This window comes from Lytechinus variegatus, chromosome 11 (genome assembly GCF_018143015.1).
Source record: "Lytechinus variegatus isolate NC3 chromosome 11, Lvar_3.0, whole genome shotgun sequence".
Classification (NCBI taxonomy): Eukaryota; Metazoa; Echinodermata; class Echinoidea; order Temnopleuroida; family Toxopneustidae; genus Lytechinus; species Lytechinus variegatus.
In genome coordinates, this window is record NC_054750.1 from 23,104,164 (window position 1) to 23,129,978 (window position 25,815).

Consider the following 25,815-nt stretch of genomic DNA (forward strand, 5'->3'; position numbering starts at 1 on the left):
GCACACACACACACACACACACACACACACACACACATATATATATATATATATATATATATATATATATATATATATATATATATATATATATATATATGTATATATATTTATTTATAACTATTTCGAAGAGGGTAGGTATTAAAGATGAAATGCCTCAATGAATAATGCAAGCGCGAAGCGCGAGCCCAAATATGTTGATATTTCATAAATTGTGACCTGGAAATTTAACATTCTGAACATTTTTGTGATCATGAACTTAATTTGAACCTACCTAAACCATTAATGGGAGCGCGAAGCGCGAGCTGAAAGTTTTTTGTTTTCCAACCTAAAAACTGGATATTAGTAACACTTTTTCAAATCATTAACAAGAATTTAACTGAATAATAGATGCGAGCGCGAGCTTATATTTTTTTATTTTCCAACCTAAATACTGAACATCCATAGCACTTAAAAAAGATTTATGTACAGAAAAGGAATCTAAACAATGCGAGCGTGAAGCGTGAGCTGAAAGTTTTTTTATTTATCCAACCTTAATACTAGACATTCTCAGTACTTTAAAAAGAATATGAAAAGGTTATGAATCTAAGCAATTAATGCGAGCGTGAAGCGCGAGATATATATTTTTTTTTTGGTTTCCAACCTATACCAAAACAGAATATTCTCGTCCCACTATCCAATACAGAGGTGCATCTCAATATAATACTCTTCCCCATCACAGGAAATTATTAGAAAATATCGATGCCTTCAAAAAAGGCCTTAAAAACATTTTCCAGACTTCTTGTAAATTTGATTTCAGATCCCTCTTTCTTACTTTGTTATCTTGTATATAAATGTTGTAAATACTTTTTTTGTTGGTTTTCTTACCTTTTCACATTGTGTCAACGTCTTTATCGTAGGTCTATTAGTTTTTCTTTCCTATGTTATATTTACATGTATATCTATGTAAGGGACCCCTCTGTAAAACAGCGTTGATATGTTATCAACACTGAGTAGGGCAACCCCTCCGTCCTTTTAATGATCGTTTCTTTGTAACTGTAAATATATCTATCGTTGTAATTTTTAATTGACGGAAAATAAATACAATACAATACAATATAGGGCTAGATGCGAGTACGAGAATAGTCTGGCCGGTATATGCCTTTGTTTTCCTCTCCAAGTTCTTAACAAAGACTTTCTGTGTTTTTACATATATTTCGAAATTCGAGGATACATGTGTATAATTTTGATTTTGAATTATGTATTTTTTCCATAATAAAAGACCACAAATAGTAGGGGACATTTGATATTATTTTCCCCCTTTTCCAAAATGGTAGGGGGATACGTCCTTCCTGTCCCCCTGGGATTTCCACCCATGCTGGCTGTCCTCGTAACTAATCCTGATGAACATCTTGACCATTAAGAGCATTGAATAGAAACCAAATTAAAGCCACTTAAGTAGGTAATAGATGAATTGTGGATTTTCAGCCTTTTCGGCAGCCATTTTGGATTTGCCAGGCACACTGGAGTGCTGATATTCGTCTAACTTGTATCAATAAATTCGTTTACCCACTTCACCATAGAATATGAACTGAAGTAGGATTATAGGGTGGATAATAACCGAGTTATATCCATCTTCAGTAAATAGCGGCCATCTTGGACGCCATCTTGAAAATAACCACTTTCCCATATGCAGATTTTGGTAGATTTTTAGTATATTATTCATGAGGTTACATACTGCCAGAAACAGTTCCGGGTCAAACCATATATAAACCCGTCTATGAATCGATCTGTTCCATAAGATCGCAAAAAATAAGGGAAATTAAGATTTGTTGTTAATGACGGTCGTCCAAAGATTACACTTACAATACTTGTCACCAGCAATATGAACATTTTATATCATTATTTTTTACCTATGCCAAATCGTACTAATGCCGAATGACATCACCCCTTTACAGACGAACACTCCATACCCCCGTAAAAAATGAATTCAAATGTTTAGATAAAAAAGGTACACAACTAGTTATATCAAATACTGCAATTCCACCAACAAACATATATCCTTCATATATAAATTTGGTATGATACATGCAGAAAAAAGGGTTTCTTTGCCTACACTTAAGGTCTCACACATACACAAAATCTCTCTACAAGGAAAATCATATCAATGACCAACTATTTGCGAAGTCGGCAAAGATACTCATGGCCATGGTGGATAGAGTCAAGTTGTTAGGAAGATGTCACACGAAATTTACGGAAGGCCTTGCAAACGAACTTCTCCTAACTTTGAAGCGCTCTCCCCTTCAGTAGCTATATACATCGTAGCTTTTAACTCATTAGCCTTTCTATTAAAAAAAAAATTAAAAATTCTCCCCTTGAAGGTGATTTTTTATGTGTCCAAAATAAGTGATTTTACAAACCTTTACACATGGACAAAAATGGCTCATTAAAAAATAACCGCAAATAACAAACATAAGAAATTAATGAAATAAACCATGTCGGCAAATTAAATTGGGTCAGCAATTCACTTCAAATGAAAAATACGTACTATTCATAATTGAAGATGGGGCCTAGCCCAGAGATTCGAATTTATTTTAGTATCAACTTTTGGTATTGTCTTGATTTACTTCATGTTTTCCAAAAATAGGATAAATATCGTGTTTCAGTAGAAACCTAGGTAGAATGGATACTTTTACTTTGTCTTTAAGATCTCCTTAGGACGACACCTTCATACATGTATGTTCTGCCTCTAATTCGATCGGTATTCTTCCCTACTGTTTCTGTAGTTACTCTTTCTTATACTAAAACACATTCATCATTCAAAATTTTATCTAAAATCCTTGTAGCTAATAAGGGTATTTCCTCTCTCATTAGAATTCATACGAAATCTTCTCCACCTTTCCAACCAGCACATCTAATTCAGAGGGTATCTTTCTCATTAGCTTACGATTCACTAATATACAAACAGCGAATAGGCATGAGTGCGATGGTGCGAGATTTCGCATGAGGTGAAAGAAAGATGCTCTATTCAGCGAGGCGATAGCCGAGTTGAATAGAGCGTTTCTTTGTTTCACCGAATGCGAAAACTCGCACGATTGCACGAATAAGAATATTCGCTATTTGTGTTGTACAACGCCTCGGAATCTAACAAAAATATGAAAATAAGTTTTTCCCTGCAGTAATCTATGAAAAGGGAGGAAAAATATTGAAAGCGAAAAGCAAAATCCCACAAGGGCACATGATCTTGGAAAGCATTGCGCATTTAGCCAGCGGGCTGTACGCACTTCAGAACCGCGAGAGAATTCAAATGATATACAAATAGCGAATAGGCATGAGTGCGATGGTACGAGATTTCGCATGAGGTGAAAGAAAGTTGCTCTTTTCAACGAGGCGTTAGCCGAGTTGAATAGAGCGTTTCTTTATTTCACCGAATGCGAAATCTCGCACCATTGCACGAATAAGAATATTCGCTATTTGTGTTGTACAACGCCTGCAGTAATCTATGAAAAGGGAGCAAAAATATCGAAAGCGAAAAGCAAAATCCCACAAGCCGGGCCCACAAGCGCGCACGATCTTGGACAGCATTGCGCATTTAGCCAGCGGGCTGTACGCGCATTGTCACCTTATTCAATGAAATCGCATTGTGACGTCACCTCCTAAAGCCGTGCAATGGTACATTTTGGACGGTACATTTAGGATGGTACGTCTTGTGTGCAACGGTACGAATGTGTGACATTCAGCCTCCCATTTTATCGCGTACAACTCGCTAAGTAGGCGTTGTACAATATAAATTAATGAAATCGCATTGTGACGTCAACTCCTAAAGGCGTGCAACGGTACATTTGGATGGTACGTCTTGTGTGCAACGATACGAATGTGTGACATTCAGCCTCCCATTCGCTCGCGTACAACAAGCTAAGTAGGCGTTGTACAATATACAGTGCGCCCCCCAAAAAACTATACACTTTTGAAATGGCTGCCAAATAAAAAGTGTAGCACTTTGGGGAAAAGACTTATAGATATGGAAAGCCAACAGAGTCAACTTTCAAATGACACCAACAAGTGGGAAAACTATTCATGCTTTAAGAGCGAGCACTGCCCACTAAAAGGGTATGGAAATTAGGGTGGGCCGGAATTATCCTTCCAATTTCTTTCAGTTTTTTTTTGGTTTGTTTGGTATTTGCAAAGTTGAGTTATTTTGTAAATTAAAGATCTGTTGTGATAAGTTTGTTCTTTGTGAAAACTTAATGCATTATTAAATTGAAATGTATTGCATGAGTATTCCTCAATTGCAATTTTTAGTGCAGCATTTTGTCTCAGTATGATGTGGATCTCAACAATGTGTTCATGACAGTCAGGAGAAGAGGGGGTAATATGACTTAGATAGGTGAAGAACTTTGATGGGACAAAGGTCAACAGAACATTTAGCAATCCCTCTCTCCACCTCACCCCCCCCCCCCCCACTTCTCTCCTCCTGAGAGCTCAGCTACGCTGGGCAGGAATTAGCCTTACATTTTTTTTTGAGTGGTTAGTCCTTTGGAGCTTGCTAAGCTAAATTGATTAATGAGTGAGATAAGTTTTGGTTTCTTAGGCAAATTTCATGAGTTACTAAACTGAAATTTAATGCATAAGTGAACAGTAATTGAAATTTGTGTAGCATATTCATCTTGTGGACCTTAGAAGTGTGTTCGTGAGAGTCAGAGTAATGTGATGGTACCTGTTACAAGCAAAAGGGCAAGATATGCTAAGATTTGGTTAAAAGGGCATTCCTCTTTTTTTTTTCCTTTTACAAATTAAAAGTCATATGTACCCTCCCCTCTCCACCTCCGTTTCCCAGCCCCCCTTTCTCTCTCTGTCTCACTTCCTAGATTGTAGCCTATTCAAAACTTAACTGCCAAGTGACCGATGGCTGATGGTCAGTTTTTTTTATTGAATGATTACCAAGAGATTCAATGATTATGATGATTAATTAAATAATTTTCTGAAAAACAACCCAGAATGATTGATTTATCGCATTGCACATTGAATGAGTTGATTTAATGATAAATTGATGATTGAATGATTGACAGGAAAGAATTGATGCCCCAATTCAGAATTAATCATTAAATCAACATTCTGCTCTGGACTTCATGCGTACATGACAATAGCCATCAATCTCAACAGGAGAGGGCGGGAAAGAGGGAGGGGGCGAGGCTGAATGTTCTGTTGACCCTAATTATTCCATCACCCAATTTCTCCCACTTAGGTCCTATCTCACCTCCCATTCTCTCGACCCCCTGAACACATTGCTGAGATCAACATGATAAAGTTGAAATGCTGCCTCAAAAGAGATCCAAATGATAAAGTTGAAATGCGGCCCAAAAAGACTAATTTGTGTTCACTCATGCATATGAAAAAGTTCAATTTAATCATTTATAAAATTTGCTTAAGTAACCAAAACTGGTCACAGTTGATCATTAATTTATCACAACGCCCTTAACTTTGCAAGTTCGAAAGGATTTGCCTCTCCAAACTGACAGAAATTGGAAGGCTAATTCCAGCCCACCCTAATTTTCATATCCTTTGTTTCAGTGGGCAGTTCTCGCTCAAGCATGAATAGTTTTCCAACTTTTTGGTGTCATTTGAAAGTTGACTTTATTGGCATTCCATATACATGTATGTATGTCTTTTCCCCCAAAGTGCTACATTTTTTTATTTGGAAGCCATTTCAAAAGTGTATAATTTTTGGGGGGACGAACTGTAGAAAGACCTCCTTCACTAGTACATGTAGGTCGGATACAATAAACACCCTAAACAAAACGTTCATCAAAATAAACATTTTCCAACTTCTATCTTTTAGATGTTGTTTGAAGGTTTGCATGGTGGCATGTACAACCGCTGATGTGGTTAACGGTATACCGTGTATTGGAGTATTATAGAAACAGTGGATAAAAGAAGAAAAATACAAAGAAATGGATAGGCAAGAAAGTGGAAATTTGTGAGTACAGTTATTTTTCTTTAATGTAGTCCTGAAAAGGACCGTAAACAAGAAGAGATTGATGAGTTGAAACAGCTTGAATAGTAGGATGGATAATGAGGTGCTGGCTTGAGCCGGCGTGTAGAGATGATGGGTAGAAGCAGTAGAGAGGCTCGACATTTCGGGCAGGTTGACTGTCCGTCTTTAGGAGTAATGGACAGTTAACCTGCCCAAGAACGACGAGTCTCTCTCCTGCTTCTGCTCATCATCTCGAATCAGTACCCTTCTTTTCCCAGGAAAAGTGCCCCTCATGAACGTGTTCTGTGCGCCCCTTTCATACATGAGAATGACCCGTTTCATGCCGTTAGCAAGTGCCCCTCTGCCTTCTAATAGGCGCCCTCTCTTGTATCAATACCTTTTTGCCCAAGAAAAGCGCCCCTCACAAACGTGTTCTTGACCCATTTCTCCCGAGAAGGGCTCGTTTTTTAACCTATGTATTAAAGAGTTCCCCTTTATAACAAGAAAAACAATATTCTGACTTTTCTATGTTACTACATGTAATTATGACGGAAAAAAACTTGTAATAATCATACGTGCCTTCCTTTTTAACGAGCCATGTGATTGTGGGATAGATAAGCAGTGGCGTAAAGAGGAAGGGGGCTCTTGTCCCCTCCCCAATTTTTCACGACCAAGAAAAAAAGAGGAATGAAAGAAAAAGAAATAGAGATGGGTGAAATATGATATCATTTCATGAATATTATGTCAAAATCTATTACAAAATCGGATTTTCATTATATAAACGTCAAAATTTTAGCTCGCTTCACTCGCTCGCAACATTTTTATAAATTTAACGGCATGCAACATATTTAGCGGCCTCAAAATGTTTGGCGTATTACGCCACTGTAAACAAGTAATTTGTTTTCTAAGTGCCCCTTTCAAAAAAGAGCCCTATTCCCCCTGCCCCCTCCCCCCTTTCAAATTCGCTCCGCCGCCCCTGATTCCCCCGTGTAAAGAGCGGTTTGTGGGACCACACCAGACTATACATAAAAAGAGTATATACATGTTTACTCGATGACTCCCCCCAAAAAACGTCTTTTTGAAGCTTCTCTACGTCATAACAACAATATATTAGCAAAATCACAATTTCCTGTTTTCCTCAGAAAGTCGCATAAGATTAAAAAATAATAAAAAAAGATAGCACTTCTCAGACGATTGTCTTCCAATCAATCCAGAATGATGGATTAGTGTTATGTATCTCACTTAATGAATAATGCAGGAACGAAGCGCGAGGTGGTTTTTGGGTGAGTTACGGCCCCAAAGGGAACGTTTTAAGCACTTATTCACGTAGATATTCGATAAAGAGTATACATATTTAAATAAGTATAATGACGCGATAGCAAAGCTTGAGCATAAAAATTAAGATCTAGATCTACAATCAGGAAAATACTTAGCACTTCTGGCTTTGTAATAAAAACAGAAACATAAACAACTAAAAAGGGATCTCACTAGTTGAATATTGCAAGCGCAAAGCGCGTGTTGGAAAAGTTTTGATATTCAGAACTGAAAATGACTATTTGAAGAACTGCTTTTAGGATTTCGTGACGTATTTCATACGTATCTCAACAAAGGAGAGCCCGATGCGCGAGTTGAATTTGTTTTGTACATATGAATATATATATATGTATATATATATATATTTCTATACATATCTAAAATGGGAACATTTTATAGCACTTTTCCCGTACATATTGCTGTGAAGAAAGATGCCTAGAGGTATTTGTTTAAAGGGCAACTCCACCCCAACAAAAAATGATTTGAATTAAAATAGAAAATTCCAACAAACATAACATTAAAAATTTCATTAAAATCGGATGTCAAATAAGAAAGTTTAAAGACATTTGAAGGTTTCGCTTAATTTCACAAAATAGTTATATGCACATCCTGGTCGATATGCAAATGAGGAGACTAATGACGCCACCCACTCACTATTTCTTTTGTATTGTATCATATGAAATAATAATTATGTATAATACATAAGATTTATATAGCGCACTTTCCATCTTAATTTGATTCTCAAGGCGCTTCAGAGCAGAACAACAAAAACTATTCACATACAATTCATGTCTGAACAATAAGTCAAGTCTATCAAAAAACATTTTTATACAGGTACGTTTTCATGCAGGTTGCCCTTGAAAGTGGTCACTGAAGTCTGGGTTTTCAAACTGTGTGGGGGAGAATTCCACAGGCTAGGTCCCGCATGAGCAAACGCCCACTCCCCGCATGATTTCTTAGCAACTGGAATTTGTAAGAGATTAGATGATGAGGATCGTAAATTTCTTGAGGGTTGGTAATGCTGCATCAAAGACCTATTGTAACTGGGGGAAGTTCCACTGACTATATAAATATTTAATTAAAGACTATGCGTCTCTTCGGGGGCAACCAGTGAAGAGTTTTCAATATAGGGGTGATATGGCTGCGCTTGCTAGAAAGAGTTACAATTTTGCAACCTTTGCAATTTTCCAAGTTGGGAATCTGGTTGTAAAAGAGGCTATACCGAAATCGAATCGTGAAGAAAATAGTGAATGTACCAGTTTTTCTGTTGCTGAGCGAGTGAGATATTTTCTCATGAAGCCAATATTGCGCAGCTGATAACGAACTGATCTGCAAACGTTTGTAATCTGGGTGGACATGGACATGTGAGAATCAAAAATAACTCCAAGATTACGACAAGATTTTGACAAGGGGATGTCATTGCCTGGGATAGAAATGGAATCAATGTTGAATTTGTTATGTTGAAACTTTGAGCCAAAAACTAAAAACTCACATTTACTACAGTATGTTTAAAAAGTAACGAGTTTGGCTTCAACCAAGTGTCAATGTCCATTATACATCTTTCAATATTACACAGGGCTTGTGTGGCACTAGTTGGATTGGGTGAAAACGATACAAAAATCTGAATATCATCTGGATATAAATGATAGTGAACAGAGTGACGTTTAAAAATACCTTGAAGCCCTGTCAAATAAATGGAGAACAAACAACAGAGCCCTTGGGGACGCCACAGACCAGTGGCCTAGATGAAGAGGTAACACCATTTATGAGAACTGACTGTGAATGGAATGAGAGATCAGATTTCAGCCATTGTAGGGCCTTGCCCTGAACACCTAAACTAGTCAGAGTATTAATAAGTAGGGTGTGGTCTACGGTGTCAAAGCTAATGGGACCGTGGCCTCATCTATGCGTCTATTTACAATATCAAAAATTATTGGAGCAAAAGTAGAGGCACAATATTTTAAAAGAATTTTAGGGATCGGATCTAATTGGCAAGATTTTCCCCCTCATTGTCAAGTGAAATACCGACAAATTCCTCCCTGAACATGTGGAATTAGCATTATTTAATGATATATGCTTCAGTCAAGTTGGTGCTTATTGTCACATCTGTAAAAAAAAAGAAATATTGTATCATTCAAACAATAAAAAAAAAAATATAGTGAGTGATGGACATCATCGACCGACTCATCTGCATGTCAATGAGTTGTGCATATCACAGTTGTTATTTTTTTAATAAGAGAAACTTAAAAATTTCATAACTTTCTTATTATACATCCGATTTTGATGAAATTTTCAGCATTCTGCTCGTTTAATTTTTCTCCATTTATTCAAATCAGCAATTTTCTGGGGTGGACTTGACCTTTAAGAGACTTGAAAACCGATTTTTTTTTTGCGCCATTTGTTTAATCATCTTGGACGGGAGTAAAGTAGGCCTGTATCCCACCGTGCCGGGCGAGGTGAAAACGTGTGCTTCAAGAAAATTTCGTGAATTTTTTTCAATTCCTTTTTCCATTTGGATTCTTTCCTTTCCTCTCTTTCTCTCATTTTCCCTACTGATGGGGAGTGCCCCTCGTATGTAGTTACGGAATGTCATCATATCTTATAAGTACCTATAGTTGATGAAACTTGGACATGAGGGTAATCAAGTAAAATATCCTACCTGAGTCTTAGGTTGCATAACTAAAGTCAAAGGTCATTTAGGGTCAATGTAATTCGGGCATGTTGGGGGTGTTCGTTGAATTTCCATAACTTTGAAAGTTTATGGATCTATAGTTTGATTAAACTTTGGAAATCTTAACCAAGGTAATTTTTTAATTGTGCCCTTAATTTATGATAATGTTGAATGAAAGAAAAACTGAATTGTTAGTCACTGGTACCCCACGTAAGGTTTCAAAATCTGGGGGCTATAGCTTAAATGTTGGCGATTCGGTTATAACTCGATCAGATAAAGCCAGAAACCTTGGTCTAGTTTTTGATACCCACTTAAGCATGGAATCACAAATCAACAATGTTTGTGAATCCGCTTACTTTATGATCTATAACTTGAGACGTATCCGCAATTTTTTTATCAAGATACCATGAAAATCATTGTTCATGCTTGTATCACAAGTAAATTGGATTATTGTAATAGTGTTGTCTATGAATTACCCGATTCTCAAATAAGCAAACCGCAGAGAGTGCAAAACACATGCGCACGTTTGATATGTCGTCTTCCCAAATTCTCTCCTGTCAACCCATTATTGAGAGAATTATACTGGCTACCTGTCCGACAAAGAATCACATTTAAGATCCTAATGATAGTTTTTAAAGGTCTTAATGGTCAGGCCCCAAGTTACATCTCAGATCTCTTGAAATTGAAATCCCGATCTCATGGCCATCATCTACGTAGCTCACAAGATACACTCACACTACAAGTACCCCCACACAAGACTAAAGCAACACTAGGAGATAGGTCATTTCTGATGTCAGCCCCACGACTATTGGACAAACTTCCCCTCAACATTAGGAATTCAACAAATTTACATAATTTCAAGTTAAAATTAAAAACTTATCTATTCCAATAGTATGTATAGCACCTAGGAAGCTTTTGCAGCGCAATAGAATATATAGATATACATGTAGTTTTTGCGCTATATAAATGCATATTATTATTATTATATATATATATATACCACTTGTGTTTGTTATATATAAGTAGAATTGTAAGAGCAATTCCATTTTTGTTTTGCTTAGTTATTTTCTCTTCAAGGATATTCCTAGCATAGAATGATGAAGAATATTTCAGAATGTCTCAGTAAGGCTCTATGGTAAGGCTTTGTTAGGCATGTCTATTTAATAGGCTGAGGAATTAAGATTGCTTTACAATAGGCTGTAGTGGCAGTGAAAAGAACAATAGAATTAGCTATTTTGTTTACATTGCTAACTTACTGAGGTCATTCAAGAATGGTATAAAATTACACTGTTCTAGAAATTGCTAGAATATTCTTTTTGAAGACAATACTAGGACCTTCCAGAATAGTGAATAATTTGTGAATCAGCTGGCAGCTTCTTCAAGGACATTACATCACATCAGATCAGAACTCAGAGATTCACACAAGATTTTATGTCAGAGCTTAGTTTATTTTCAACTGGAATACAGCGTTTATCTTCTGTGGAGTTATTTGCACACCATCAATGAACTGTTCGCAGCTACTTTGAGAGAGGAAATCTCAGTTCTCATCGAGATCATCAACCTGTTTTAATGAACGCTTTTCAATCCATGGATTGCTGAAATTGACTGTTAATCATCATCAACCTCGTCTTCACGGACATTTGAACTCGTTACGGTGACTCTTGTTATCCACCGTGCTTCAACATCAATTCATCATCGCCATCATCGTAAACTTTGATTTAAGGAATTTTCGCCAGCCAACTTGGATTATATCTTAATTTAACCTTGGATTATAATCAGAACTGATATTTTAAAAAATACATAAGATTTATATAGCGCACTTTCCATCTTGATTAGATGCTCAAGGCGCTTCAGAGCAAAACAAAAAAAAATATTTACATATACATGTAATACATGACTGAACAATAAGTCAATGTCTATAAAAAAACACTTTTATACAGGTATGTTTTCAGGTTGCCCTTGAAAGTGTTCACTGAAGTCTGGGTTTTCAAACTGGTCGGGAGAGAATTCCACAGGCTAGGCGCTGCATGAGCAAAGGCCCGCTCCCCGCATGATTTCTTAGCAACTGGAATTTGTAAGAGATTAGATGATGAGGATTGTAAATTTCTTGAGGGTTGGTAATGATGCATCAAAGACCTATTGTAACTGGGGGAAGTTCCATTGACTGTATGAAAAATCAAAAGAAGGATTTTAAAGACTATTTCAAGAGATGTAAGATAAAAGTATTTATTTGTTTTGTTTAGTGATCCATATATTTCCTGTAATAAAAGAAAAGGAAATCAAATTTAAATCTAAATTTTTATTGTTATTTGCTGCAGTATCGTAAAATGTCCAATATCAATTAACAAAGGTAATCCAATTACTTTAAGTAAAGCAAATAGAAAATTGTTAAGACATGCAATTACTGAAGTAAGAATTTCAGAATTAATAACGTTAGACAAGACTTACTTAACACGGATTGGTCTATCTTCAATGATTTGTTTGACGCTAATGTGTCGTTTAATTAGTTTAGTGACTTTTTTTTCTAAGTTATAAAATGAACATGTCCCTTTAATTGAATGTAGTGGTAAGGATTAATGCAGGAGACCATGGATCACTCCAGTTCTTCTAAAATCCATTGATGAAATTCATAAGCTTTATTTTGCATTTACAAAGAATAAAAATGAGATAAATCGGAAAAAGTAAATTGATAACAAACATTTATTGACAAATCTTGTTCGTCGAAAACGCAATTCCCAAATGACATGTATCACAACGAGTTATTGATAAATTCGGATTTACATAAAGCAGGGTATTTAAATAAATATTTCATTGATCTACCTTCTAAAATAAGCAAGGAAATTCCTCCTGTCCAAATATCATACAAAGATTTTATTTCGGTCCAAAATTACTCCTCATCCATGTATTTTTCGACCAACATCTGTTCGTGAAATTTCTAATTTGGTTTTGAATTTAAAACCAACGATGGCATGCGGGTCAGATGATATTTCTCCCAAGGTCATAAAAATAGTATTCAATGCATTTTTTATTCCTCATGCGATACTTTAAATAAGTCCTTGTTAGGGTATTGTCCCTGACAAACTGGAAAAGTAGTCCCAGTATTAAAAAAAAAGAATGATCGCAAATGTATTGATAATTACAGACCGATTGCGTTGTTACGTATATTCTCACAAAAATTTGAGAAAATAGCGTGCAAAGATTTGATTATTTCATTCAACATTATAATATCATGATACCAAAGTCGGCATTCGAAACAAATTACTCCACAAGTACATGTATGGGCGTTTTAATTTTAGTACAATTGATAGTGAAAAAGCTTTGCATTGGTGGGTTTCTAGATTTAGCAAAGGCATTTGATACTGTCGATCATGATTTATTATTTTACAAGCTTGTGATGTACCACAAGCATTTCTTGTTCCCTTATTGTTCTTGATTTATGTTAATGACATTAATTCATCACAATTGTTTACTGATTCACTATGTGCAAATGGGATTTGCTTACTTTCCCATCACAATGATATACATACTCTAATATATTCTCAACTAACAATGAAGTCAACAATATATTTAGATGGTTTTTCTGTAACAAGGTTTTATTAAATGCTAGTGAAACCCAATAGTGTAGAACAAGGGGTAAAGAGTCCCTTGAGATACGAATCCAGTATCAATAGGAAGCCATCAGATCAATTGAAGTCAAGATGTAAGGTTTCTTGGACTTGTAGTCGATGATCACTCATTATGGAAATCACCTCAGTTATATTTTTAATAAGGTATTTATTTATTTATTTATTCATTGATTAGGGCTTCTTTATACAGGGTAGCCCTTTCAATATCGAGTATTGTTCTGCCTAGGGGCCCTGTCTATACAAATAAACACATTTAAAATATACACCATAAGTTACAAAGTAAAACCTAACATAATACATGATAATAATAAGCAAAACAAAATAGCATTATACTTCGGATATTAATTACATTCACGCATAAACATCCACACACACGAGCACACAACCTCACACACACATACGCCTACACAAAAATAAATATATATTGTATTAAAAACAACAACAACAGTAGAAAACAACAATAAAAAATATCAATCTGGTTTGAGAATAAAAAGCCTACAATGCCTCTTAAATGCATGAGCTGAGGTTATTGCACGGATATCGGACGGTAAGTTGTTCCAAGTTAACGAACCATTATAATGCTGCGAGCGTTTAAAATAATCAGTTCTTGGTTTGGTTAAAAAGAGTGGGGAGTGAGCAGCATATTGTGTATAAAAAGAAAGTTTTTTCGGAATTATAATATTTTCCAAATATGATGGCATTGAATTACTTTGAATTTTGTACATAAATAAGGCGGTTTGATATTTCATTCTTTGTTTAAGTGTTTGCCAGGAGAGTTCAGATAACATGGATAAGTGAGGGGTGTAAAAATCTGCATTAAGTATTAACCTTGCATACCGGTTTTGTAATCGTTGGACTTTTGAAACAAAACATATTGCACTCTGCCCCCATATTACATTACAATAATCAATGTGTATTAATATAAGGTTATTATACATCATTAATAAAACTCGCTTGGGCAAGAGGTACCGAATCCGTCGTATAAAACCAATAGTTCTTGACAACTTATTGCACACATTATTGATATGACAACTCCAACGCAGGTAAGGGTCTATTATCAAACCAAGATATTTAAATTCATTAACCTGTTCATTTGCATCATTTTTCACATAAATATTCATCATTTTATTTTTTACTTTTGATCTAGTCCCAATTAACATACATTTGGTTTTATTTACATTTATGGTTAATATATTATTGTCAATCCATTGAAGAAATTTGTTTATTGCACATTGAAGGTCGCTTTGAAGTACTGGAACATCTCTATTTTGACAAAATAAAGCAGTGTCGTCAGCATATACACACAATTTAAAATTATTACCAAAATTGATATTGCAAGCATCATTTATAAATATTGAAAATTATAAAGGAGAAATCATACTACCCTGGGGCACACCTTTAGATAAGGCCTAAAATCTGACAAAATATTATCAAATTTAACACACTGTTCACGTCCATGCAAGTAATTAAAGAACCAAGTTGCCTCTGTTCCTTTAACGCCGTAGTTCGACAACTTAGATAATAAAAGTTTGTGTGAAACTGAGTCAAAGGCACTCTTTAAATCAATAAAATAACCCCAGTCACCATACCATCTTCAATTTTGCGTAACAAATACTCATTAACATCAACCAAAACTGTACTTGCCGGAGTACTTGTTGAATGAAGTGGACGTAATCCTGACTGTAAGGGGCTAAGTATAGAATTGTCTGTGAAATAATTATAACGTTGAGAGTGTATTGCCTTTACAAGGATTTTCATTATGTGAGGGAGAACGGAAATGGGTCTGTAGTTTAAAAACATTTGTTCACTGCCGCTTTTAAAAATAGGAGTTACACGTGCCCTTTTCCAATCTTTCGGAATACAACCTGTTCATAAAGACGTATTGAAATTGTGAGCGATTAAGTCACAAATAAAGTGAGCACTCTCTTTCAAAAGAAATGGGTGTAAAGAATCTAAACCTGGTGCTTTCTTTGTTAGTCAGGTCCAGATTTGAGAAAAGTAGACTGCCTTAGGCAAATCGTGTTAATGCTGAATTGAGAAGTGCTTTAACATAATTTGAGGGTGCTGAGTCCAAATTTGCTGTTTGCCAACCTTGATTTTGATGTTAAATCCTCAAATTGGCAAAAACAAGATGGCCGCCACCCATTTTTACTCTATTCTGACCCCCAAAACTTGTAACAAAAATGTTTGTCAACGGTTTTTGGTACTATTTGATCTAAAAAATAACATACTAAAAATCCACCAAAATCCGTATCCGGGAAAGTGGTCATTTTCAAGATGGCGTCTAAGATGGCCGCCATTAACTGAAAATTAAAATAACTGGCATTTTATCTACCCTAGACACATTTTTCGGTACATACATGCATTCAATTGTAGAGGGCGAAAAAGGAAAGAGTGAACATAAGCACTCCAGAGTACCTGAAAATCCATGATTGCGTAATAATGGCTGCCATGGCGTAAAAATTCATAATTCATCCTTTACGTAATTTAGTGTCTTTTATTTGGGTTTTATTCATTGGTGATTTCAAGGGTCAAGAAGTAAACCGGGACAAGTTACATGGACAGTCAACAGTCCACTATGTCCAAAAATCCAAGATGGCTTTCAAAAAAATTGGAGTCTAAAATAGCTGGTGTTATCTAAAACCCCCCAAACCCGACAAAGTTTGTTTAATACCTGCAATGGGCATATGATCTTGGTGTCTAACCCATGGTTTAATGGGTCAAGAAATACGTTGGGACATGTAAAAAAAGTCCTCCATGTCCAAAAATCCAGGATGGTTTGCAAAAATGGAGTATAAAATGTCTGTCGTTAATTACAAACCTACACAGTTTGTTTAATAACCGCCTGGAGAATATGAGTTTTTAGTATAACGCAGTTGGTTTAAAGGATCAAGTATTAGATTGGGACAAGTTACAAGGACAGTAAGTGGTTCCATTATGTCCAAAAATCCCTAATGGCTTCCAAAAATGGAGTCTATATAGGCCGTTCTCACCAAAAAACTGACATAGTTTGTTTAGTGTCAGCCCGGGGTATATGATTTTGATGTTTAACCCATGGTTTAAAGGGTCAAGTAATAAATAAGAACAAGTTACAAGGACAGTCAGAGGTCCAGCATGTCCAAGAATAAAAAAAGAAATAATTATAACGTTGAGAGTGTATTGCCTTTACAAGGATTTTCATTATGTGAGGGAGAACGGAAATGGGTCTGTAGTTTAAAAACATTTGTTCACTGCCGCTTTTAAAAATAGAAGTTACACGTGCCCTTTTCCAATCTTTCGGAATACAACCTGTTCATAAAGACGTATTGAAATTGTGAGCGATTAAGTCACAAATAAAGTGAGCACTCTCTTTCAAAAGAAATGGGTGTAAAGAATCTAAACCTGGTGCTTTCTTTGTTGCTAACTTATTTAGCTCCTTAAATACGTAGTCAACCGTGATGGGCTCAAACTTGAAAGACTCGAAGGTGAACTGATCAGAATCTACATGTATATCTATATTCTGGTTATTACAGCAATTTGGTGAGAAGACATTGTGTCAGTCTATTAGTGCACCTTCCTCCCTAAAAACATCACGACTGAAATTTCGGAAAGATCGAAATAGTTTAATCTTTGGAGTAATGGTTACCTTTGTCGCTTTGGTATCAACATAGATAAGAGAATGATGACTTAGTCCTATTGATACTACTTCTCATTGAAAATTGTTCTTCTCAATTGGAACTAAAATCAAATCAATGCAAGTACTGCTATTATTTGTTACTCTAGTGGGTTTATTCACAATTTGTTTTAATTGTAAATATGTACAAATGTTGTTTTTTGTTGTTGTTGACAATGAGTTCTTAGTGAGCATGATACAATTAAAGTTTCCAAGGATAACAACATTCGATTTGTGTTACAGAGCTTTTTCAAATTGAATTTCTGATTTATCAAATGAATCCATTTCAGACATTTGATACACAGTAAGGCATTTTGATTGTTATAACTTCTGAAGGTTTCCATGGCGAAGAACAATAGTGTAGTAGATTTTACGGTACACCATGTATCTTTCTTGGGCAAATGTTGGTCCTGTAAAGGACCACCCAATCTCGACGTTACGACAAGTGTGTTCTTGTCGTTCATTCTCCTGAGGACGACAAGAACACACTTGTCGAAACGTCGAGATTGGGTGGTCCTTTTCAGGACCAACATTTGCCCAAGAAAGATACATGGTGTACCGTGAAATCTAATACACTATTTTGATTGTTATTAACTGTCTTTAGGCATGTTATACATGGAAATCTCTTACCCATTATAACAATCAGCTAGGTCCTTTTTCTGACTAATGAAGTTTAGAGGGTTTCAATGTTACGTCTACTTTGATAACCACTTTCCGGTTATCCTTGGTAAGAGCTGTGTTCTTTCCATCCGAGGTCCATGTTTTTACACGTTTTCGTGTTTCCTTGCTTGGAAGAGGAGATTTGATCTCTTGGTGGTCAGATCTTCGTGGATGTATATCCTTGTGTTTCGAAGTTTTGATCGTGATTGATACACTTGGTCTCTGGCATTGTATCTGGGAAATCTTTGACCTTCTGTTGGATTCCGCGATGCTAGTCGATGAGAGCGGTCGATGTCACTGGGATTGAGCACAACATCCAGCTTCTCCTTAACGATGTTTAAGATGACAGCATCAGTATTCTCATTTGCTGATTCCTTGACTCCATGAAAACGAAGACAACTTCTTCGGCTGTATTGCTCCTGGTTATCAAGGGCTTCGTTGATGTCATCAATACTTCTCTCGTAACTTCTGGATCTGTCGGTCTAATTTTTGAAGTTTAGATGTTTTGGATTCGAGGTCTAGCTGGAAAGCGGAATGTAGATCATCTGCTAGCTTCTCATATACACTTTTATAGACAGCGTCCATTATCTCCTGGACAACGACCGGTGAACGCAAGCTGATTTTAATTCAGCGGAAGAATTTGATGAAGGCTTGTAATTGGCACATGCCGATCCGATTGGTTGAGCAGCAGCAAGATCTCTGTCCTCGTCGGAGCTTGATAGCCGGGAACTCCTGGGTAGTCTACTGGCATGAGTCTCGATCGGAAAGATTCTTACCTCCATGGTTTCTTTTGGATATTCTAGTTTTCTTCTTCTTCTGAGATGAGTTAGGCATGGTTTTCGAATTCTGGAACTGCGTAGATCAAGTCTAGATAACCAATCCAAATCCTCAGTATGGAAGTCAATATGATTCGTTGATGATGAATGAAAATCTGGTAGAAAATCTACTAGAGAAATATACTTTCATTGACCGATACACCGTTGGACATGTATACCAACAAGGAATGTTGGTGTAATTTACGAGTTATTTTTCTCTCTGCCTCAGCAGACCTTAGTAAATCTTTACAATGCTATTATTATGTCACACTTAAATGATTGTAATGTTGCATGCAGAAATACATATAGGAACCATTTAAACAAACTGTTAACTCTTTAGAAAAAAGTTATGAGGCTCATAACATATTCGAATTACAGATTTCCTCGTATTCCTTTATTTCTGCAATTGAAGATTTTGCCTCTAGATAATTTTTAGTCTCCTTGAGTTGTTTGATATTTATGTACAAGTCAAAATCCGCTCAGATCTGTCCATTTAAAAGAAAAGATGCATTTATTGTTTAATTCAAATGTCCATTTATACAATACACGGCAGAAAAATCTTATCCACTAACCACTTGCAACATATGAATTTGTGACCCCCTGATTTCTTTCACCTAATTTGAAGCTTTTTATCAGCCCGGGTCAGCTGCGCGCACACACAGAACCGACTAAGCGTACAATTGTTGCTCAGCTGTGCGGTTGAATCTGATTGGATCGGATTGGATCACGCTAGGTTCCCGACCGTTCTATTTAGAGCAAGGGTGACACGGAGGTGGGGATGGTGGGAGGGACACCTACGGCGATTTATTGAGACTGTTTGTTTTCAGCAGTCAATGTTTCTTGTCATTTTCTTTTCAAGGAACTTGAGATGCAATTCATTAGCTGTATCATCGTTCTCTGCGTACGTGATTATTTACTGAAGATTAGTACAAAAATGTCGCCTCTCTTCATCTTTTTCTCATTCAATCTCATCGATACCCGGTGTCGGGTTTCTCTTCCCCTCCCTCGTGGAGAAATGAAATGCGCAAATGTAGCGAAGTTCCCCAAATCAGACGGAGGCTCCGATTTGTTTAATCTTTTGACGTTTTTATTTTCGTCCAATGAGAATCATTTATATATCAAAGTGTTCAGAGTGAACTGAATGACTTGAATCTTTTTCCGGTGGTAAAAAATAGCCCACTCCCGGCAAGAAACCGCCAGATCTAGCCGGAAGCGTTCAGTCAAAAAGTTCAATAACAGAAATTTTGACCAAATTGATGGAAAATGGACAATAAATGACGGTGCGATGGCACAACAAAAAAATCGTGATTTTACATCACCATAACGAAGAAGAGTTAAATTTTCTAATGCTTTTTCCGGTAGTGAACTAGGCCAATCGGGTCAAAATATATGGGTTAAAAAAAGGGGGGAAATGACACATTTTTGCGGCATTTCACCGCGGCGCGCGGTGTGTTTGAAGAGGTTGACGCTTAAGTGTTTGGGTAAAATCGATATGGAACAAATACTGCTTTGAGTTCTTTTGTGATAGTTTGTATCAAATAATGGAATAAGTTACCACAAAGCATTTGATTTAGTCCAACTATGCCTATATTGAAAACATGTCGAAAATGTTTATTTGAAAGATTACAAAATATGTTAAATTTGATCTTGATAAACCATATGGTGTTTGTGTATTTTGGATTTATTTTCTCATTTTCTCTCTAGATTTTCATTGTATATATTTCTTCATCATATTCTTTTTGTAATGTTCTATATAAGGGGCCCCTTTCACAAGCTCTGCTTCTACAGGTATGGTGGTCCCAAACCTATCATGTATTCTCATTTTTTGGTTAAACTGTGCAATTTTTCTCTTGTTTGATTGCTAAACTTGAACTTGAACACCGTGCTTAAATAAACCTGTTTGGCGATTGCTCATACCACTATCATGACCATGTAAACCTTCAAACACCATCAATGTCATGTACGTGCCGTAGACATAAAAATCTATCATGGTTTTTTTCTTATCTTTATTTCATTTTTAGATTCTTATATTTGGCAGTAGGAGCTAGACTCCAGCGCACATTTCTCAATGGATCTGGAACGTGGGAGCATGTATTCCGACACCGTGATCTCAATGATTTAACTGGAATAAGCATTGATATTCGGCGTGAGTGTAACAAGACATAAGCGATGTTGTGTTTCGCCCACTTGTTGATAAAAAAGAAATATCCCGATTTGCGACGGAATGCATCAGAATTGTATCAAAAGTTTTGAAATAACTCTTTGCATTACATAAATGAATATTGTGTGGAAATGTATCTGGTGGCTGTAATTTTGAGTATGTTTTTTTTTTTTAGAGCACTTGAAACACAAAGTAGACATTAAACATCAGTCAAGCTTAGAAAAAATACACTGAGATTTTGAGTGTTTTGAATGTCATATCTTACAGAAGCGGACCTAGAGGGGGAAAAATAATCGCGGACCATTTTAAAAATCTCATCTTTTTATTCAAACTTGTAATTTTATTTTATTCTATTTTTATGTATTTATTTCATTTATTAGATGTAAGAAAACGCCATTTTTACACACAGATTTTCAAAAATTGTCCCTACTGTGGGAGGCATACCACCCCAACCGCCGCCCCCCCCCCCTTTATAAAAAGCTGGATCCGCCCCTGTCTTATATTTCTTTGTAACACAGTACATGCACAAACTATAATCAATTTCCATCAAAAAAAGATACAGCACAAAGTATGTTAAACATCAGTCAAGCTTAGAAAAAAATACACTGAGATTTTGAGTGTTTTGAATGTCATATCTTACAGAAGCGGACCTAGAGGGGGAAAAATAATCGCGGACCATTTTTAAAAAATCTCATCTTTTTATTCAAACTTGTAATTTTATTTTATTCTATTTTTATGTATTTATTTCATTTATTAGATGTAAGAAAACGCCATTTTTACACACAGATTTTCAAAAATTGTCCCTACTGTGGGAGGCATACCACCCCAACCGCCCCCCCCCTTTATAAAAAGCTGGATCCGCCCCTGTCTTATATTTCTCTGTAACACAGTACATGCACAAACTATAATCAATTTCCATTAAAAAAAAAAGATACAGCACAAAGTATGTTGTCTGATACAATATACTATCAGTGTAAATGTAGTGAAATATAAGTAAGAAAAGTAAATGAACTGTAGAAAATATGCACCAGTCAAGAAAAAGAAACATATTTAGAGTGGTTTGAAACTTTGAAAATATTTTGTCATGCATGAAAATTGATTCGTAATGTGTGACAAATATTTTATCATGCTTGAAAATCAATTTGTCATGTAGCACTGCACGGAAACCCACTGCAAGATGAATCGTTCATGTCGTTGACAACAAAGTTGTCATGGTATGCACAACTTTAAAATTGTCACACACATATTGACACTTACATCAGAGCTGTATTTACCTTACTGCTGCACATGTAAGTTAGAGCTCTATAGTGCGTATATAAAAAACGGGACTGTTTTGAAAAGTCTTTAAAAAATGTTTCAAATTATTATATCTATAATTTGATGTATATAGATGCTCTGATATCTTTGAAATGCAATTTAAAATAATGGGACATTTTTGTCGGGGGGGGGGTCAAACACAGGCTTGCACCAAAATGGCGGAAATGAGAAATTTGATGATTAGACTTTTGGCCAGTCAGCAGACTACCTAATAATCTTATCATTATCTTTGCCATAATTTGCAAATTATGCTGTCGAATTTTATTTACATTTCGTTTTTCATTTAAACTTTTTTAACCTTTGAATTTTCTTTCATTAGTAAGAAGACTTTTCGTCAACCCAAGTAAAAAGATTTGCATTATTAATTTGGAGAATTTGTAATTATTCAAATCCTTTTATTATGTGAAACAAATTATGTTATGGTACCTATAAAAGACATGAATCCTATTTTCAAGGGGTTATTGAATCCTTCACCAAGTTTAATTATGCACTTGGCAGGACAAACAGGAACGGATTCATGTATTTCAATGACAATAATGTAGCCTATTGGGTCGGTTTTGAAGGAACAAGATCTGGCAGATCGGGTAAAATGTATTAAAAAGTTGTGAAGCGAGCAAGTAAAACATTTCCACCTTTCTATTAAAATATTCAACTTTGTGATTTTGACCTAATATTCAGAAAATGATAACATATTTCACTTTCTATGTTTTCTGTTGTTTTCCTTTACAATTTTTTCTTGGTCACGATTTTTTATTTATTTTTTTTGTGGGGGAGGGGGGCCGATCCCCCACCCATCCGTATGCCATTGTTCAAAGGCACTATAACCTTTGTAGCACACAATGAAAGGATTTGAAAAAAAAAACTCTCCCATACTACGGTTAAAAAAAATGTTCTTGCCTAAAGAAGGAATATTCAAAGCTGAAAGAGAACATACTAAAAAGGAACAAAAACAGAATTATTCAATCAAATAATAGATTTGGAAACGAATTTTGACCGCATTATTAGAAAATTGTGGCAAAGATAATGAAAAAGGTTAAGAGGAAGTCTGATGATTAGCAAGAAGTCCGACCATCATATTTATCACTTTATGCCATTTTGGCGCAAGCCTCGTATTTAAACTAGACAAAAACATTTCGTGTTCTCTCAAGCATGAACAAAACTAAATTATTTTAATGGTATTCAAAGGATAAGATCTTAGAGCACCTATTGACACTTAAATATATAGATCATAGTTAGAAACAGATATTTTATAGACGTTTCAAAACTGTTCTTTTTATACGCATGGTAGATCTAGATTCTAGATGACTGAATGTGTGTGACCTGAAATGCAAGACTAGATTCTAACTTATTGAGATCTAGCTTAGAATTCTAGACTCAATCTAGACCCTAGATTCAGAGGTCTAGGCTTACACTCTACGCAAACTAAGACCTAGCCTAAGTGTTAGGTCTAGTTACGAATACGAGTGAGTAATGAAGTGGAACTTTAAGTACGTTAGATTCTAAGTTAGATCTACATCACTAAGTTAGAGTTATATAGATTATGTAGACTAGTCTTACCTTAGACCAAGATCTAGATCTAGAAATCTAATAGAAAAAAAGATGAAGCTAGACTAGGCCTAACGGCATCAGACCACGCTAGAACGGAGTCAGACTCAGAACATCAAACTTCTTTGCATAGATCTAACGTTAGATCTAGATCTAGAGATCTATTTACAATTCGAAAAAACCCTGTGTGTATTGCTGTGGCACAACACTTAACGTTAGAGGCTACCGGTAGGCCTATGCCGGACTATGTATACAGACCGTAAGAAGCCAGGCGGTAGAATTCTAACCACCTAGATCTAGTATAGACATGTGCAACAGTTAGGTCTTATACAGCTCTGTAACTGTCAATATTTGTGTGACAATTAAAAATCAAGTTGTGCACACCCCATGTTCTACGTCGATTTTCACTGCCGGTAGGCTTAAGGTTATAAATCTGAAGTGCCGGGAATGGAGAAAGTCAGGGAAGCGAGATTTTGCGATCGAATGGCGATTTAAAAAAAGTGCTCTAAAGGGCGCACGCGCACGATGTGAATTCTGACAGATCTTTTAAGAGAAGGAAATCCGTATTCAATTTGTCAAAAACTTTCATTCCAAAATTCATATTGTATGTCTAAATTCGTCCCTCAATTTGCCAAGTGTGGTAAGATTCGTCATCTGCAATCGGACTGACAATATTCATTTTTTTCAATCCGTGCTTGTTACATTCGTCAGTTAAAGTCGTTTGTCAAAATAGGATTTACATTCTTTTCGTAGAGACGTGAATTAGTATTTCCCGATTTTTAATATGTCAAACTACTAAAACGATTTGTCAATTTGACAAAAGTTATTGTCATAATGGCGTGACGAATTTTTTACTGCCAGTTTGACAGATCTTCGCCCCTGCCTGACTAATAAAAACTAAGAGTGTACTTTTTCCTTAAATCGTCATAAGACTTCCTATAACACCTTGTGAGGTGTCATTTTTTTTACTCACACAGTATAGCACCACACATCACACTGAGCCCCCCCCCCCATCCACAGGATATCTGAGTACAATACATTTCTCAACACTTTCCAAAGTTTTAGGCTCCCATTTAGCATACCAATTTATCATTCATGTAATTCTTTTTACCGACAGGGAGTCCACGGCGCCTATTTCTGTGTTCAAGCGACCCCAGTCGAACTTACTACAAGGATGTAAGGACACCTCTCAGAAAACATGAACGTTCAGCAGTCGAAGTGACACCCCACACGCCATTAAAAGACCTGTATAGACCCAATCATGTCGCTCAATTCAACAACAATCTTTACTGGGCCCACACATTTAATCCTTCGTACACAGGAAAAGGAGGAATAATGGCCGTCATGTCAGATTATGACAAAAGCAGTCGATCGTTTAGATTTAAAGCCCTAAACCGATATATGACACCTGTAAATATGATCATTGTAATAAATCCATGACAAGGTAGAGGAAGAGGAATTGTTTTCTCTTTATTTTATTAATTAAGTTTACGCCAGCCTATGTCGCATTGTCAGTATGACAGTCCGTTTTCCCTTTGATTTTATTTCTTGATCAGGGGCGGATCTAGCATTTTTCCAGGGGGAGGGTGTGGGAGTTGACCAGAAGAACCATCATTGACCTGCGAGCCGCGAAGTGGAGAGCCGATTTTTTTCCCTGCTATTTTGAAAGTTGGTGATGGAGATGAAAGCATCCTTTGGTGATTTTTTTTTCTGGCAATGGATATTTAGAGTTATCATAGTTTTTGGTTATTAACTTGAATAGTTACCAAAAAAATGTTCACATATAAATCATAATTAGGCTACATACTTTTAGGAAACTTTTAATTTCTGTGTGGGTATCTCGCGTAGGAACTCGGCAATGCAGCTTTCTGCTGCATCAACGCCAAGCTGGTGTGGTGTATATAACCAATTATGAATATATCAGTCATAGTGGCAGACCGTTATCATGGTTGAAGACGACATAAATTACTTTCGGGTCTCTTTTGGTTAAAGTGGAGATAATGGCAGGGTGAAATAATTGTGTAAATATAAACGCATTAATTGTTAATCTATATTGGCTGAAATGCTCCTGTTTGCAGTGATTCTTGAATAGAATACATAT